Source organism: Podarcis bocagei (assembly GCF_964188305.1).
Source record: "Podarcis bocagei genome assembly, chromosome: 1".
In the NCBI taxonomy this organism is placed as follows: domain Eukaryota; kingdom Metazoa; phylum Chordata; class Lepidosauria; order Squamata; family Lacertidae; genus Podarcis; species Podarcis bocagei.
The window spans coordinates 81,853,669-81,872,128 of record NC_138125.1 but is presented as its reverse complement, the minus strand read 5'-3'; the positions used below and the strand labels follow the sequence as shown (position 1 = coordinate 81,872,128).

At 43.1% G+C, this 18,460-nt stretch overlaps 1 long non-coding RNA gene across 4 annotated transcripts in view; it reads right to left on the bottom strand.

The window, feature by feature from the left end:
• LOC308597141 overlaps positions 1-18,460 on the bottom strand; it is a 61,137-nt gene that overhangs the window by 11,690 nt on the left and 30,987 nt on the right. Inside the window, exons 3-4 of one of the 4 annotated variants that reach the window (XR_014012849.1) lie at positions 6,716-7,054; positions 5,822-5,995 (exon numbers count right to left, since the gene is read on the bottom strand). The exons of 2 other annotated variants lie outside the window; for them this stretch is intronic. This is a non-coding gene — a long non-coding RNA (uncharacterized lncRNA). The remainder of the gene's footprint in view (positions 1-5,821; positions 5,996-6,715; positions 7,055-18,460) is intronic. One more of the 4 variants, XR_014012850.1, reaches the window with a different exon arrangement.

Sequence of the window (18,460 nt, the reverse complement as noted above, 5' to 3'; positions counted from 1 at the left end):
GGTGTTTCTTCAAGACAGGCTGCTAGATTATGCACCTAGTTGCTAAGAGCAGTCCCATGTAAAGTAAATTGCAGTAATCTAGCCAGAGGTTTACCAAGGCTGCATAATGGATGCAACTTTCCTCCTGCAGTGAGCCTATATTTGAGGTATCAGATGTAAGTGGTAAAAATCAGTCATAGATCTGGCCCAGTGATATCTGGACTTTATTTGAGCCAGTGTTCACCAACAGAGAAGCTGCTTTAAAAGCCAGGGTTGGTCCTAGAATTGGGGGGGAGGGGAAAGAACCTTGGAGCACTTTTAATTAACTCTTTTATCAGTTAATGTATTACCACTGGAGTCTGATAAAGTATGCTTGGCCCTCAACACCAACTTTGTTGGACTGGTCATGTTGTGTGGATGCCTGATTATCGTCTTCCAAAGCATCTACTCTATTCCGAACTTAAAAATGGAAAGCGTAATGCTGGTGGTCAACAAAAGAGGTTTAAAGACTTTCTCAAGGCAAATCTAAAAAAATGTAGTATAAACACCGACAACTGGGAAACACAGGCCTGCGAGTGCTCCAGTTGGAGAACAGCCTTTACTAAATGTGTCATGGACTTTGAAGACACTCAAACTCAGAATGCAAGGGAGAAACGTGCTAAAAGGAAGGCACACTTGGCAAATCCACACCGTGATCAACTCCCGCCCAGAAACCAATGTCCCCACTGTGGAAGGATGTGTGGGTTCAGAATTGGGCTCCACAGTCACTTACGGACTCATTGTTAAAACCGTGTTTATGGAAGACAATCTTCCATAAACAAAGAAAGAAGAAGGAAGTTAAATAAAACATTCAATGCTCGGCTCCTGAATTAAGATGTACCAGGGCTCAAGCCTACCAAGGAATCACAGTATCTGTCTTGGCAGGTCTCCCACTAAACCCAAATGTGTGAGAACTACCGGTACATCATAATCTAATGGGAAAAGAAAAGCACTCTGTGCATGGTCAGAGGCAGCACTCCCTCCCAAGTGCCAAGTCTGGGTTGTAGACAACAAAACAAGCCTTGTGGTTAAATTCTGTTTCTCCGGGCAGAAACTAGAGTACTGACAGATATAATGACTTGCCTAAAACTGCCGTCTGGGGGAAATGGGATGCGGAGAATCAAATTCATGACTCCTAAATTCATATACTTCCTATTCTCTTCTGCTGCCATGTGGCAGGTTTATTCTTGCTTTCAATCCTGTACTTTGCATTTTACAGCTAGGCTAATCTCATCTCAACAAATTGCTGTAAACCTGATTTATGGCAAGCTGACCTGCAACCCGCTCCTGCCCCCATCTGCATATACAACTGATTCCATGTTCTTCTACTTGGCCTTTTCCACCTCTTTGTAACACAGAGCTGAGGGAGACACTCGAGTCTTCCCATTAGACAATGAACAAACATTTCCGAAGGAGCACTCCTGACCTCCATCTCTCTTTCATGCCAGGACATCGATAAGGTATTAGAAACCACCCCAGAACTGGCCATATTGAGTATTTTCCAAGACAACAGTGCACACTCACACTGCAAAGAACTCGTAAGTCACCTACTCTCAGCAGCCAGGAGCATCATGACAATGGAGGGACCTGTCTGGAGTGAACATGTACCATGGGTACCAAACCATATGGGAAACAGCCCTACTAGAAAAACTTGCCAACAAATTGAAATTAGCACAGGAACAAACAAAAGAGGACGCCTTCACCCAGGTGTGGCTTCCCTTCATTACATACACAGCCCAACAAGACAACAACAAGAACCCACTGAAAGCATGCGAATCGATGTGGCTAACTGGATCCAAAAACTCGTCTCCCTCACACATGGAAATAAAACTCACTGCAGCCAACTAATGTCAGCCAACCATGCCCTGGGCCCCCCAACCTCTCTCACCACCAACAAAAAGTAATAAATGAACAGAAAGAGAACCTACCCACAAGACGCTGACACAGAAACCTCCCCTCTTATTCTGCAACCCTATACGGTGGTACCTACGGTTACAGATTCCGCTAACCCAGAAATATTACCTTGGGTTAAGAACTTTGCTTCAGGATGAGAACAGAAATCATGCAGCGGCAGCAGGAGGCCCCATTAGCTAAAGTGGTACCTCGGGTTAAGAACGGACCTCCAGAACAAATTAAGTTCTTAACCCAAGGTACCACTGTGCTGTCCATAACATTAGTGTCTCACATCACATATAACTGATCTGTAGAAAGGATTCTATGAATGGAAAACAGAGATGCTGTATGTACCTTCATAAGCCAATAATTTCTTTATGAAAACGTTGTGATTTTTTTTTTTAAAAAAAAAAAAGGTTGCAGTGCTTCAGCCAGGCCACTGGGTGCCAATGAACAAGCAAGGTGACAATTGTAGCTGGAAAAAAATAATAACACACTCCCTCAGGCTCTCTGTGAGAGTACGAAACAATACTCAATGTGAGCTTGTTTCCTATCCCACTTGAGATACAGGCAGGGAGCCTGGGGAAAGATTTGATTAGCCGTCTTCTCCAGAGTCTTCACAACCATTTCCTAAAGCCAACCTTTAACCTTTGGAAATGCTATGGGGCCGACTTTTCAGTGCTATCAATGCTGACCATGAGACTGGTTGCTTTTCTGAGAGTGCATTCTGCAACATGTCATTTACACAGTAATGGGCATTAGTAGAGGATTTATACTGGACCACCACAGTTGTTTTGTTTGTGATACTACCTCGATGTCACTGCATTATTGCCCTTCGGAGAGGCAACTCTTGCAAAACATTGTGCAACAACACTTAACAGTGATCAGAAATTCATGTAAGTAGTATGCAAGAGGTTCAAAGGCAATTTGAGCTCTACTTATGAAAGGTTTTCTCCAGACCCCTTGCTAATCATGCAATAATAATAACAGGGCTAAACAGCGAGCCTCCAAACTCAAGGTCCTCCTTGTGTTATAATTAGCAAGCATCTCTGTCTGGAGAGGGTGTTTCTCCTTCTGCCAGCATGTGGAGTGGGGCTATTTCTGCATCTCCAAGCACAGTACCACTCTGTCAACATCAGAGGAGCAAGCAGAGCCATGTTTGTGGAAGGATTTAGAATACAAAGCACTAGACTTGGCCTGGAAGCTTGAAGTTGGTCAGGGAGTTAGGACCTAAACAACAGCATAATCACAATGAAAGGTGAGGGCCAAACTAAGGGTGTTTGGAAAGGTTTGGGGAGAGAGAGGTTTAGGTCAGATTGATTCCCCTCCCTCCCAGCTACAACATAGGATCCTGAGGTGCTTTAAATTGAAGTTGGATGTCAGTTGTAGAAGGCTGGGAGAGAAGAATGATCTTAATTTACAGAAAGCTACACACACACAGCACCAAGGATCCCCAATTTGCTGTTATTATGACAGATCTTGTACAATTCTATTAAATCAGAATAGTACCAAAAGAAAGAAAGAACAAGTGAACTACAATTTAATCCTGTAAATTAACAGGGTGTGTGTATGTGCACAGAGGACATGGCCTATATACAAGATATTGGTGATCTTTGATCAAATTTCCTGTCTAACTCAATTTCTTTTAAAATCAGGCATAGGATGAGGGAGGCAAATTGAGTTGGGACTTCAGAGAGGTCTATCGCTTCCACCCCATTCCACTGGGAAGGGGGGAGCATTTGTCACCCAAAAGTTGGGCTAGGTGGACTGCACATCAGACTAAAGGCAATTGGGGAGGGGGATAACAAACATAGCTCTATCTGTATGGAATATGTGATACCATCTGTTATAGTAACCATATCTATAGTGTACTCCTCCCACAGCAGGGAATTCCTGTTTCTGTGTACGTTTGTTTATATTAGTTTTGGATTTATATCCCACCATTCACCTCCAAAGGGCCCTCAGAGGAGCTGCCAACATATTGTAACTTATCAGCCCATAAGGCAACCATAAAAACATAATAAAATTAATCATCCTAAAATCCTACAGTTAAAGCAAAGCCCTAAAATATCTTCCAAACTTATGAACAGTAGTCATTACAACAGTTAAAATGAGTCACTACCCACAAAATGCTAGCTGAAATTTAAACAATTTTACAGTTTTTCTGGACATCCCTGGGAAGGAGTTTCTTGGGGAGTTCTATAGTGTAAGGTGACACTGTTGAGAAGACCCTGTTCCTCAGGTCCATGCTTCAAACTCCAGACAATGTGATTTGGAGCAAGGTATCACCTCCTTCTGCCTCTTGTGCATGTATTGAAACCTCTACATCTGCCCTGTGTTTAGCTCGGAATGCATCAGATTAAACTTAACCAACCGTGCACTATCATAATTGTTAATACTGACTTCTGCCACCCAATACCGTGGATAATACCAGTGATAAAACACAGACAGCATGTACCCAACCATGTAACACCAGTGGCGTTATGTATCGGTGGTGTTATTTGACCTTGCACAGCTTTGGAGGCTGATGGTTTTGTCACAGCCAAGTCATCAGCAGAACAATACATTTGCAGGCAAACAGTAGGATAGATAATAGGAGAATGAGGATCCTTCAACACAAAGGCAACTTCCTTCAAGTATAGCAGGCCTTCCAAGCTCTTGGTACTCTCCCTGCATCACATTCATCAACAGCCCTGCTCTGCATCTTCCCTAGGGCTTTTGCATGGCTATAATTTGAGTACTGATATGTTTTTTGCTTGCCTGGACAGAGGGTAGAAAGGAGTGTGTGTGTGTGTGTGTGTGTGTGTGTGTGTGTGTGTGTGTGTGTGTAGAAACTAGCCTAAACTACAAAGATAAAATTCACTCTTGCTGCTGTACCCACTTGTCTCTGGCCCTACCCAGCACTGGTATTTGATGCTCAGAAGGTTGCCCAGAAAAGAATGCAACCCTCAGGCTTAAAAAGGGTTCCCTATCCCTAATCTAAGGAAATTTATGGAAAAGGAGTAACAAAGGAGGAATCACAGGAAATGCATATTCAGGGAATTCTCATTTTCAAAGACACTCCATTGTTCCCAAAATGAGTAACTATTACTAAATTAAATTCTGGTTTGTACCCCAGAACTGTCCCAAACCTTCAACCAAGGACTTGGTTCCTTGGGTAGGCAGAGAGCAGAAGTAAAAAAGAAACATGGCAGTCTTTCATTTAGCAAAGCCAGGGATTGATTAAGGATGGTGCCTTAGGTAAAGAGGGTCACTTGTACAGTATTACTAAGTTGCTGGAGGGGAATTTAACCCTAAAAATGCAAAGCCAATCTTCAGGTAATGGAAAATCATCGTTCCCTGGTTGTAGATTCCACCCAACATGGCTACCCTTGGTTTTCAAATGCTTGAATACCACCAAATCTTGCCATTCAAGGCAGATGTGACCTGAACCAAATTTCTCCTACATCCCTATTAGAACAACTTTAATTATCCCTGGTCACTTCACTCAGGATAGGATGCAAAGTGCCTTTTCCACTGAATATCAAGTCTATGGAACTCCCAGCCAGTGTGTTTGTAGACATTTGTTAAAGGATTTTGTGAGGGGACAGGGTTATTGTTCCACTTTGCTTTGAGACTGGTTTTAAATGTGTTGTCTTTGAACTTTCATCACGGTCTGCTCATATTGGTCAGCTTTTACTGCCTGATTTGTCTTTTTGTGTTTTATTGCCTCATGAAGAAATTAAAGAAAACCAAACTAAACTAACACTGACTCAGATAAAGCCCTGGTGCCAGTGTCCCATCTCTACAAAGGCATATTTCTTAATCCAGAGTTGCCAGATTATCAGTTTGCAGTGGTCATCTCAGAATCTCAACATTATCAGGTTTAGCTCAGACTTCTTGTAGTGAGGTGGGGATAGACAAGGCCTACCTTATTTTCCTCGAATACCATTGCCTGTCTTTCACTTCCAGCAGCACCATCCAGCTTCTAAGGAAATTATGCAGGCCCTACTGCTCCTAATGGCTTCTCCCCCAAAGTTGAAGCTGTTTCTCCCAATTCATTCACATGGCCTGCAGGTGCTGCTGAGGCTTTCTGGGCCTCACTCTTAAAGAGACAGTACAAAAGATGAGAGGTGACCAGAACTTCCCCTTCACACAGCACATCACCCTTGGTTCCAGTGAGGCACTGAAAAATCCACTCTTTTCCCATCTAGCACATTCTCTCACTCCCATGTTCTTGCTTGAGGCCTGCTGGCCACAAGAGAAGCTTCTACTAATAAAGCTGATCCAGCAAAGCTATTCTCAGTGCTTTTTCTCCTGGGGGGACGCAGGGGTACACATACCCCTAAACGTTTTGTATCTGTGTACTTTTGTCCATTTACTGTATTTGAGAGTACCCCTAAACATTTTTAATAGGAAAAAAAGCACTGGCTATTCTCGTATTCTTAATGGTGGCCACTGCTGGGCCACCATATTCAGCACCATTACCAGAGGGGTTGAGAGGTGATGATGACAGAGGCCAGATTAATCCTGGGCAGCCACACTGGCATCATGGAGACTGCAAGTCAGCCAGCAGCAGCTAAGAACCCACACAGTGTGACTCTTAACAGTTTTCATGTGTTTGCCTTGTCACGTCTTCTGGCAAGATTACAGGGTTTCCTCCTCCCTCAGTTGCTGCACAGTGGCAGCACAGCACAGCACCTCACCCTGCTGAATAGGCTATAAACCTTTTGTGCATTTAACTCATTGCTGGCCCTTTTCCAGAGGTGCTTCAGCATATAGTGACAGGTTATTTACAAAGAAAACAGAAATGTTTCAACTGTACCTGTGCCTTTCTTTCTTTTTCTCATTAAACCAACATGAGCAGCAGGTGCCAGGTTGACAGCCCTGAGGTAGAAGTCTTCTTCTTTCAGTTGCAAAACATAGAGATAAAACAACCAGCCCTCTCACCTACCCAGAATGCTGTGCTAACGGACCTCCACCAGCAGGACTTGGGAGGCTCTGCCTGGGAAAAATGAGTTTAAGCACATGCTTGGCCTAGTGAAGGGATTTTGTGCTGCAAACCCCTCAGCTGAAGAGATCAACACTCAGATTTCACAAAAACATGTGCTGGTGTTTGGTAAATATGTTGCAGCAGTGTGCAGAAACAAAGAGCCTGGCAAGACTGATGGTTGACTGATGGATAAAGAAAGATTAAGGTTTATTACTCTTGGCAAAGAATGCCATTCTAGGTGTAGGTTATACAAGTGGACAATATGCAGCTAAGACGTTAACACTATCACATGCTTTTAAACATTTTTCCTTTGCTGAGCACCCTGCAAAGAGGAGCACAGGAGAGACCCCACCCCAACCACAGTGATATATTTTGTTTGAATAAATGCTTGAATGTGAATTTCAACTGCTCATTTACTCCAGTTCTTTAACTCAGCAGCCAATGGAAGGGAACGTCATGCCTTCAGGTTCTGTAGCTTTTACTTAAAATTACCAAGAGAGTTTGAACTCAGCCTTGGATTCAGGAGGAAGTAGGGCATGGGTAGGCAGACTAAGGCCCAGGGGCTGGATCTGGCCTAATCACCTTCTAAATCCAGCCTGCAGACGGTCCAAGAATCAGTGTGATTTTACATGAGTAGAATGTGTCCTTTTATTTAAAAATGCATCTCTGAGTTATTTGTGGGGCCTGCCTGGTGTTTTTATATGAGTAGAATGTTTGCTTTTATTTAAAATGCATCTCTGGGCTATTTGTGGGGCATAGGAGTTCATTCATTATTTTTTTCAAAATATAGTCCGGCCCCCCACAAGGTCTGAGGGACAGTGGACCGACCCCCTGCTGAAAAGGTTTGCTGACCCCTGAAGGAGGGTGATAGCAGTAGCCTAGGGTAGGCTATGTATCCAGATGTTGTTGGACTACAACTCCCATCACCACTAACCATTGGCCATGCTAGCTGGGGGGTGAAGGCAGTTGGGAGTCCAACAACCACATTGGCTCCCCCGCCATATCTTGTATTATATGGAATGTCAGGTTTTGTGAAAACCTTCCATCCTCCTATGTTTCAGAAGTTATGGGATAAAATACTGTCAAAGAAAAGGGTTGTTGTTTTTTTGTATCAGGGATTCATGCAACAATGACCCTTTCTCTTAGGCTACTGCAGGAATACCTATTCCTGATCCTTAGTTCAGTGGCAGGAAGCAATTCAGCCCCCTCACCTGTCGTACAGCTGAAGCCATTTCCCTCATTCTTGCTGAAGCTCAACCTGACATCCGGCCGATTAAAGGCGCCCTTCAAAGCCATGAGATGGCAAGCCCAGATGAAGGAGACAGCTATTGTTTCATGAGGCACTTTTTGTGTGCCTGGACGGTAAACGTTATAAATAGCAACACAGAACGAAAGGTGGGCCTCCAGCTGGTACCCATAAGATGATTTATTTCTGAAGTATAGAAGATATAAAAAGCCCAAAGTGTTTTGATAAGAATCTTCCTTAGGGGCAAAAGAAGAAGAATGTATCAGATGTAATTTTTCTTATAAAGGGAAGTCTTACAAAAAAGAGAGACAACATTTTAGAAAAAAGATAAATGAATTGATTTTGTTTGTTTCATCTATTCTTCAGGAACGTACCTCCTAATGCGGTATTAGCTTGATGAGGCCTGTTACTCTGTTTCACTTTTTTTTTGGCCTTTGGGTATCTCACAACACTTCCACCCTTCACTTAGGTTATTTTTAATAAGGTATTTTTAAGCTGCCACCCACAATGTTACCAACCCCTGGTCTCAGAACACATTCCTGTGTCTACATCTTTCCTTGTGCCAAGGGCAAATGGATAGTATGGCAAACAAGGCTTTCCCTTCAGTTTAATGATCCTGGCTTGTGTCAATTAATCTCATATTCTCTGATTTTAAACTGTGGCTACATTCACACCATACATTTAAAGCACTATAATACATCTTTAAACATCCACGGCTTTCCCAAAGTGGCTAAGTTTACTCCTCATCTCGGGAGAAAGGTAATCAAGGCCTTTGTTCACCTTCAGTCTACCTGAGAAGCTCAACATGTGAGGTCTTGGCTTTTACAAGGCATTATTGTATCCCTATACCAACAATTTAGAAACTTTCACCGAAGTAATTAAGCCAAGTTGTATTGCCTGTGTTTTCTTACTAATGTATGGAAAAGCATATGAAACTGACCTTTGGAGAGTTTGTAAGTAAAACATTTTGTCACTTGCTAAGCACATGGTCTTTTCCTGTGCTGGGGAAAGAGAAGACTATTTTGGAAGAAACTTAGAAAAGCATATTGTAAAGGTCTAACAGCATATATTTCCGCACTTAACTCCGCTGCATTTTTTTAAAAAATTAAATCTCACCAAAGAGTACTTGCCCCAAATTTGGGTCTTGGCATCCAGGAATTCTCCTTTTATATACCTACTTTTTCCTGGCCACCAAAAGCAGTGTTTCCCAAACGTTTTTGGGCAACGGCACACCTGCTTACCGGAAAAAAATCTCGCGGCACACCACCATTAAAGCCCCGCCCCGTGACGTCAGCGCGCAGCGTCACGCCGGGAGGGACGCACAAAAGTGAACGTTTTTTCCCTCCCCCTTGCCGGGGTGGGAGGAGGCAGCAGAGCGAGGGCAGCTGAGGCGGCGGCGGCAGCTGAGGCGGCGGCGGCTGCGATAGCGGGCGGAGGAGGAGCCGTCGCCGGGAGTTGCTGCTGCTGCTGCTGTTGCTGCTGCCCGGACATGCCGGCCTCCTCCTCCTCCGCTGTCTCGCGCTCCTCCCTTTTGCGCGCGCTGCCCCGCCGCTCGGCACCACCACCGCGGAGCCGCCCCCGGCTCGACGCGGATCCTCGCCGCCGCCGCCTCTCGCTGCCGCCTCTCGCCCGCCTCCCTCCCACGGCACACCAGCCGGTGTCTCACGGCACACTAGTGTGCCGCGGAACACCGGTTGGGAAACACTGAAATAATGTATGGTGTGAACGTGGCCTGTTTCTGCCCTAGAAGAACACATATTTCCCTCAGCCAAAAGGTCAACAGCAACAACAAAACGTCAATAGAAAGCAACGCAGCAGCAATAACACAATATAGGGGAACAATACTGGAACCAACGAACATTATGGTGTTGGTAAAAGATAAGATGGGAAGCCATCACCAACTGCACTGTGGGGTGCAACACAGCTGCAAGCATAGGCCAAGGCAAATTGTATAGTTATGCCATATAAGCAAAACAACACCTGAAGCACTGAGCATGGCATCCACGTGCTCGACTCTTGAAGTCAGACAGAATGAGTACAGCTGCTGAACTGGTGTTGACCCGGTTACTAACACCTAAATAGTCAGCCATAGGTAATTATTCAGATATAGAGCAGATCTCAGTGGTGTACCACATTAGCATTTGATTATCCTCCCTAAACACAGCTCTCCTCTCCATCATAGGGCCTTTACACCTGCCAGTGTATGACAAATAGCACCAGAGTAATACACATGCCTTAATTTTTCCTGACCTACGTTTCACTCTAATTCACAGGAAACAGCATTTTGTAAAACAGAACACTGGAGAGTATTTCCTCACAGTGCGGAGATAATACACAGATTTCACAAATATGCTGTAGGAGAGAGAAGTTGGAGAGTCTTCCAAAGAGAAGGGTAGGGAAAGAATTCTTCCCAATGTCCTTTTGTCTACATTAATTAATGTAAATGTATGCAAATAGAATCTGTTTATTGGCTAACAGTGATGCTAAACTTGCATTAAAAACAGAAACTGGCTGAGAGCATGAATATTTGTGAAAAGAGAGAGACTAACTGAAAATGGCCGAAATGCTAAGTAAAAGTCAAGGAATATAGAGGAGATCACTTGTGGTGACCTCCCAGACAGGGCAGCATTGTAACGAAGGTTGTGAAAGGGCCACGTTGGCACTGAAATAAGAAAGCTGGATATGCAGCATCACACGCACTTATGCAGTGTCACACGCACACACACCACCACCCATGGATGTGTCAAGTGTCATACATGCGACTTGCACACCAACGCATAACTATTAAGAGTTCTATGCTGAATTCTATGCTCAAAAAACTTTCTCCAGAGCAGCAGCATTCACATCACCTGCTAGTGGGCTAGGATAATTGGTGGACCCTCCTTACCCTAGTACAGAGCTGGGAAACCTTTGGGCCCTTCAGGCATTGCTGGACTACAGTTCCCATCATCTCTAATCATTGACCACCACCTTGCCCCCATGACTGAGCGGGCTCAGGAGCCACATGACAACAGTGCACCATGCGCACATACCCCATGACGTGCTGACGTCGCGCACACATGCCTCAGGGTGTACGCACACAGCTGCTACAGAAGTTGGGGGGCCCGGCTCGCTGATTTAGAATTTTGTGAGGGCCTTGGCTCCCCCCATACTTGGCGCCCTGATTGACCATGCTCTCTTGGGCTTATAGGAGTTGAAGTCCAACAGCATCTGGAGGGCCAAAGGTCCACCGACTCCTGCTCTAGCAAGTGAATGAGGTGATAACAAGTTTGTTCTTTCTTTCTTTCTTTCTTGCTTGCTTGCTTGCTTGCTTGTTTTTTTTATCACTATAAGATGTTAATTTAAACTTCAAATTCCGCTTAGATTTCCGCTAAGCCAAGATCAAATAATATTACATAAAATAAAATAACATATATCAAAGTAAAATAAAATTATAAAGTAATTGTGGACTTCCAATCATTTCCCGATATAGTTAATATTTACAATTTTGAATGTACTTATAATTATTACCTTACGTTTAACATACTTTCTAATACTTTCTTACAACATATCGTACTGATCTTTCTTTGTTTCTTAATATTTTACTTACACAAGGGTCATTCAAACACTGCCATAGATAGCATGTCACTGGGGTTTTTTTGTAGGTATCTCTTAAATATTTCCCACTTTTGAGAAAACGATTGCTTTGCGTTACCTCTTAACCTATTTGTTAACTGAGCCATTTCCACATAGTCTAATAATTTATTTTGCCATTCCGTTAACATTGGTATCTTTCCCCCCTTCCAATTAGATGCTATTAATAGACGGGCGGCAGCTGTTGCATATAGGAAGATTTCTCTTATATTTTTCACAATATCTCTGCCCAAGATTCCCAACAGAAAAGCTTCTGGTTTCTTTAGGAATGTTACTTTAAAGATTTTTTTTCATCTCATCATAAATAATATTCCCAAACGCCTTGATTTTACTGCGTGTCCACCACATGTGATAAAAATCTCCTACTTTTTCTCCACACTTCCAACACTTATTCGAATTGCTTTTATACATTTTGGAGAGTTTTGATGGTGTAAAGTACCACCGAAACGGCATCTTCATCATCTTTTCTTTAATAGTGTAACATGCAGTAAAGTTTTTCAATGTGCTTTGCAAACTGAATTTCCTCTTTAGACATCTATTCTAGCTGTATGTTGCTGCCATCTTTGGGACTGTACTGCGCATATACCCAGCTCTCATTGCTGGCGTACTTCTTACGTTGCACCATTTTCATAGTCAGCTGAATGTGTGAAGACAACAGACTCCCCAAGGCTCCAGTAACATTCAGTGAAGGCAAAGGCATGAGATGCAGATACTTGGTGGAACAAGGTGAATGCGTAGGATAGAGAGGAATGCATAGAGACAGGTCTTCCTATGACTATTTATTTACTTGTTTATTTTCAATATTTATACCTTTATTTTTAGGGCAACATCCTCACACAAGGTAGCTTCTAGCAGTAGATAGAGAAAATGCAAACAAAAAGAATAAATGAAATTTAAACCAACCACCCAGGGTGCAGGCAGGTTGCTGCATATTACAGAATATTGCTTTCAAAACTGTCAACATGCGTCTCTGCAAAATCAGGCTTTAGCCAGGAGTTGTCACCACAGTTATCTGCAATATTGCCTTCTTTCCATTTTCCTCCCAAAATTAAAGGCAAGTTACACATTCACTTTCTCTCTGTCATTTCAGCCTTTTTGTGTTGCTTTAACAGTGCTTTCTTGTATATCACCCAAGTATATTTTCACATAATATATGAGTGCTGTTTCCCAGACAGACATCAGATTGCACGTTTTTGCAACAATGGGTAGGACAGTACATACACTGTGATTCTGCAGAAGCACAAAGAATGCATGCATTATTCTCCTAGTTGAAGAATTCAGCTTCCTCATAATCTCAGTTTTAATGTTTAAAAAGAACAAGTTTCTGGACCCTATAGCTTGGATGCTTGAAGGACAATAACCGTATAAGGTTTTAGAGACTGAGGCTCTTCTTCTCAGTACCTTGTGCAATCCTTTCCCTTCCCATGACCAGCAAAACTAAAATAAATCATGCAAAGTTCTAAACACTGCAGAAACAATACTGGAAAATATTGGGAGTTGTGTTCAATTTGCATAATCTATACAGACTGCAGAACTCATCTTTTATTGGCTCAAGATATGAATGAATATCTTGAGAAAATTAGATTTGCTTGTTGTTTATGGTGAGCAAGACACTCAGCAAGACAGCTGGGAGTGGACACACAGACAAATGTCCTCTATTAAAATATCCAGACTTCTCTACACACAATTACAGTCAGGCCTAGGTTACACTCGTAACTTGTAAAGTGGCTATCAGTCTCCTCAGGCAGACCAATAAATGGCTTGGTTTTCAAAACAACATAATACCTTATTAGAAAATCATTCTGCAAGAGTAACTTTTGAAAGGTGAGCAATTGCCCTAAAGCACTTTTGAAAATCTTGCCTCACTGGTTTGATGCAAGTTTTAATACGCCTGCTGCTTAAAGCCCCGCCCTCCTCACAAAGCAACGAGAAGCAATGACTCCTCAGGTTAGGTAAACCTTAGCTCCTACTTGCCAAGGCACCTATAAGGAATCTCGCCCAGCAGAACATACTCTCACTTGTAGCAATATTGCCACACTTTGTGAAGCTGTGTCATCCTTTTCTGACCCTGTGTGACAGTAGTGATAAGCCTAACAGCTATCAGAGAGATGAAAGAAGTGTCATCACATCAAGTGTGGTGGCTGGAGCATTTGGGTTTTTTTGGGGGGAAACCTAGGCTCTAATCCCCACTTCAGACACAAAGCTAGTGCTGCTGATGAAAAGTTAAATATATTCATCCTCAGCCCATATGCAAACCGTGCTTCAGCCTCTCCCCATCAACAGACTGCACTCTCAGGGAGCCCCACCTGGTAATCGGCTCACTCCACCTATCCACCAGGATAGCTTATGATAACAAGGGCCCATCTACATGGCACCAACACCAGCTGGTTTGCCCAGGGCCTCAGGCTGCTTCATCTCCTGCTTCTTCCTTGAGTTCCCTCCTCTCATGGGCAGCTCAGGAGATTTTGTATTGGAAGTCCTTATGCACCTGGAAGTCCTGCATGTCTCAAGGCCATTCATTCCTAAGCCCTGCCATTTGGCCACATTGCCCTTTGTGAGCCATGGGAAGGTTCTGATGGCAGCAATCCACAATGGAGCCTTGAGGGAAGCCGCAGGGGCAAACAGCTAAAGGAGAAAGTTCCTCCACTCTCAACATGCAAGAGTAAGTGGCACAAATTCAGTGAGTAATTCACTTGGCCTCTATTTATTTATTTAAAAATCTTCCTATGCCATCTTTCATAAGGAAAATCACAAAGGAAGTTTGTAATAATGGAGAAAATTAAAATTACAACCAACAAATATTATTTATTTATAAAAATATATTACAGTGGTTTACAATGATATAAAAACATAAAACCAAACAATAAAATAAAAACAAGTCAAAAGAAAGTTAAGGCAAAAAGAAATTAAAAACAAACATCAATATATAGAATAACAATTCTTGCAAAACACATCTAAAACTAACACAATAATAACCACAACAGGTATCAGTGACTGGCACAATAAGGCCAAACCTGACCATGATAACACAGTTGTCTTAATCCCGCTTGTCTCCAGACTAGCCCTCCCATACCCTGAGGCAAGGATGAAATTGAGGGATGTGTTCTGCTCTGTGCAATGAGCAGATGACACACTGAGACATCCCCATGGTTTTCACGGAGGTCATGAAGAACCACTAAGGGCAGCTTCAGAATTTTGAAGTTCATCAGCATCACATTCGAGATTACCAGAGAGACTGCTGAACAGCAGGTGGGCAGCAAACTAGAAGGATCTCTAGTTTGTTTGGTCCAAAGTCAGGCACAGACCGTGTTCCAGGGCAGAAATGTCTCTAAAAAGAAATATGGCATTCTTCTGGACCATAGCAAACCCCCTCCAAAACCTTAAGTCTATGTTGGTGCTGTGCTGGGTACCAAAACAGACACAGCTGGTTCAGACTAACCCCAACCAGGTCTCAATTATACATGCTAGTCTGGCTCCCAGCAGACAGAACTCCTTAGCAGAGCATCCAGAATAGGAAATGGCCCTGCAAAATCCACAGCCACCTGCCTGCTCCCTTGCATCATATCTCCCATGCCCAGAATAATTATGGTGGGGTTCCCCTACCATCCCACCCTTTGCCAAATTCACCCAGACACACACTGAACCAAATGTAGCCTAATTAATTAACATGCACCATACAAAAATGCAAACATAGACAACCGGGTAGCAGCATAAACTAGTAAAATGCTTACAATTGCACAAAGCTATTTAAAGATATATTGCAGCTACTGCTACTACTCTGCAGACGTTTCCGGTTAGTGTTGTGTTGTGCTTCTGAGATGAAGAAAAGGCAGAAGGGAGACAGCTGGGCAGTGTGAAGGAGTTCCACATGTCAAAACTCCATTCGTTAATGGTGTCATGAGACACCATTTGAGAAATACATGAGCTCAATGCTTCTGCCTAGGCAAGCCCATTGGCACTCTGCCACACCTCATCCCAGGTAAACCAGTCCAGAGGCACATTGTCCTTAAACAAAGGGTGCAGCTTGCCTTATACCAGGTCAAGCTGTTTGTCTGCTCTGTGTTGTCTACTCTGACTGGCAGCTGCTGTCCAGGGTCTCTAGCAGAGAAAGGTCTTTCCCATCGCTTACTACCTGATTCTTTAAGCCAGGGTGCAATCCACACCAAGGCCCCTTTTAACTTTATGAGATTTCATGCAAACACATTTGCTTATCGTTTGGGGTGCACTCTGTGGAATACAATGCCATGTCTCTCTCTTGTTTTTAACATTCTGGGCTATAAGCTGCTGTGAAAAACTATAAAAAGAGGGAGGTGTGTCAAGTCATTTGCGCTGCATCCTTGTGATTCATCTCACAATGTGGGCGTTGCCTAAAAGGTGACCTATTTTTAAAGAAACCTCAAGTACATGCACATATCTGCAACCGTGCAAACAGTTAATACAAGCTGTTTGTAGGGAGGGAGAAAGAATGTCGCCACCCGCACCAAGGATTCTGGTGACCTTTCTTCTCCCTCATCCCCCCCCCCCCCAGCTGCCTTTCCTGGACATTCACACTCTTCTTTCCACCCATGCAATTTATTGCAGGTATTGCTCTCATAATTAACTTGTACAAGGAGAATTTGTACAACTGGAGGTCGGGTAACCTGCTCCCACAAACACATTTAAAATGACACAGGTTGCCCATATGATTTTTTTTTTCTACAGCTGCTCCCAAATATTTCGGAAGCTGGGTCTCTAGCTCACTGGAAAAGCAGTGAGCTACAAAAGAAATGTAGTATCTCGCCCAGGTTACAGCGTTTTACAAGAGGTCAATAAAAAATTACTAACCAAATGCAATTAAGTGTTAACTGTATGGCTGAGTGAGAACCAAACAGATTGCTGTTGCCTACTCCCTCCTTCTCCTTTAAGTTTGACCATGTGTTTCATCAATGACTTGCACCTCTTTCCTCACATATTAGGCATTTAATATTTGCTCCTGTGATCCCCAAGGGCATCTATCTGATGATACCTCAGCCCTTATCTTCTTCCACATCATTTTCACCTCCTTCCTTCACTCCCAAAATAACAGGCATTCCATGGGTGGTATTCAAGTAAGTTTTACTCAGAGTAGATATATTGAATTAATGAGCCTTACTTAGTTGTGTTGATTAATCTCAAGGATCTACTCTGAGTAAAACTTTGTTGAATACCACTTCATCTTTTATACACCTGGTGTCTGCCCAGTGGTGGGGTTGACATTTGGTGCCATTTCCATACATTGTTGACACACGTCAATTTAGACTCCAAGATCCTTTTCACATGTACTACTGGCAATCCAGGTGTCCCCCATCTGCTTCTTCCTGCCTAAGTGCGGAACCTTACATTTGTCCCTACTGAAATCCATTTTGTTAGTTTGGGTCCAGTTCTCCAATCTGTTAAGGTCTTCTTGAATCCTGGTTCTGTCTTCTGCAGAATTGGCTACCCATCCCAGTTTGGTGTCATCTAATTTGATGAGCATCACCTCAATTGTTTCAACCGAGTCATTTATAAAGAAGTTGAACAACAATGGGCCCAGTACAGGACCCTGCGGCACCCCACTTGCCACTTTTTCCAGGATGATGAGGAACCATTAGTGAGCACTCTTTGGGTCAACCAGCTACAAATCCACCTAACAGTAGTCTCATCCAGCCCATATTTTACCAGTTTTTCTGCAAGAATATCATGGGGGATACTGTAACTCTCTCTTCAACTCTCTCTCTCTCTCTCTCTCTCTCTCTGTGTGTGTGTGTGTGTGTAAAGAAATGAGATTAATCTGGCATGGCTTGTTTTTGAAAAACCCATGCTAGGCCTAAGTAACCACAGCATTCTTTTTTAAGTGCTCAAGACCAACTGTTTAATTATCTGTTCAAGGACCTTTCCTGGTATTGACATCAAGCTGACAGGTCCTCTCCCCTCCAACTTTTTGAAGAAGGGGGAAATATTTGCATGCCTCTAGTCTGCAGGGATTTCACCTGTTCTCCAATATTTTTTCAAGATTATAGACAGAGGCTCTGAGATAACACCTGCAAGCCTCCTTTAGTACCTTTGGGTGCAGCTCATCAGGCCCTGGGGATTTCATTTCATTTAAAGTAGCTAGGTGTTCCCTTACCATCTCTTTTCCTATCTTGGGCTGCTGCTCCATCCTGGCATCATTTATTCTGTTATCACTGGTTGGGCACTGCTTTACTTTTGGGTAAAGACAGAGGCAAAGTAGATATTGAGCATTTCTGCCTTCTCTCTGTCACCCAATACCATTTCTTTGTCTTCTCCATGCAAAGGACCTACTACTTGCTTGTTCTTCCTCTTGTTTCAAACATAGCCAAAGAAAGGTTTCTTTTTATTCTTAACCTCTCTTGCAAGCCAGAGCTCATTCTGAGCTTGAGCCAGCCTAACTTTCCCCCTGCAACTGTTGGTTATTTGTGTATACTCCTCCTTTGCTATTTCCCTGATCTTCCATTTCTTATACAGTACATGTCAGCTCATCTGTAAGCTCCTTATGCAGCCGCACTGATTTTCTTAGATACACCCCACTTTTCTTCCTTGCTGGCGTTGTCTGCATTTGTGCCTTCAATATTTCACCTTTAAGAAACTCCCAGGCACTTTGGACTCCTGTCTCTTTGAGTATTTCTGACCATGATATCTTATCCAGTAGTTCCTTAAGCTTTTTCAAATCACCTTTCTTA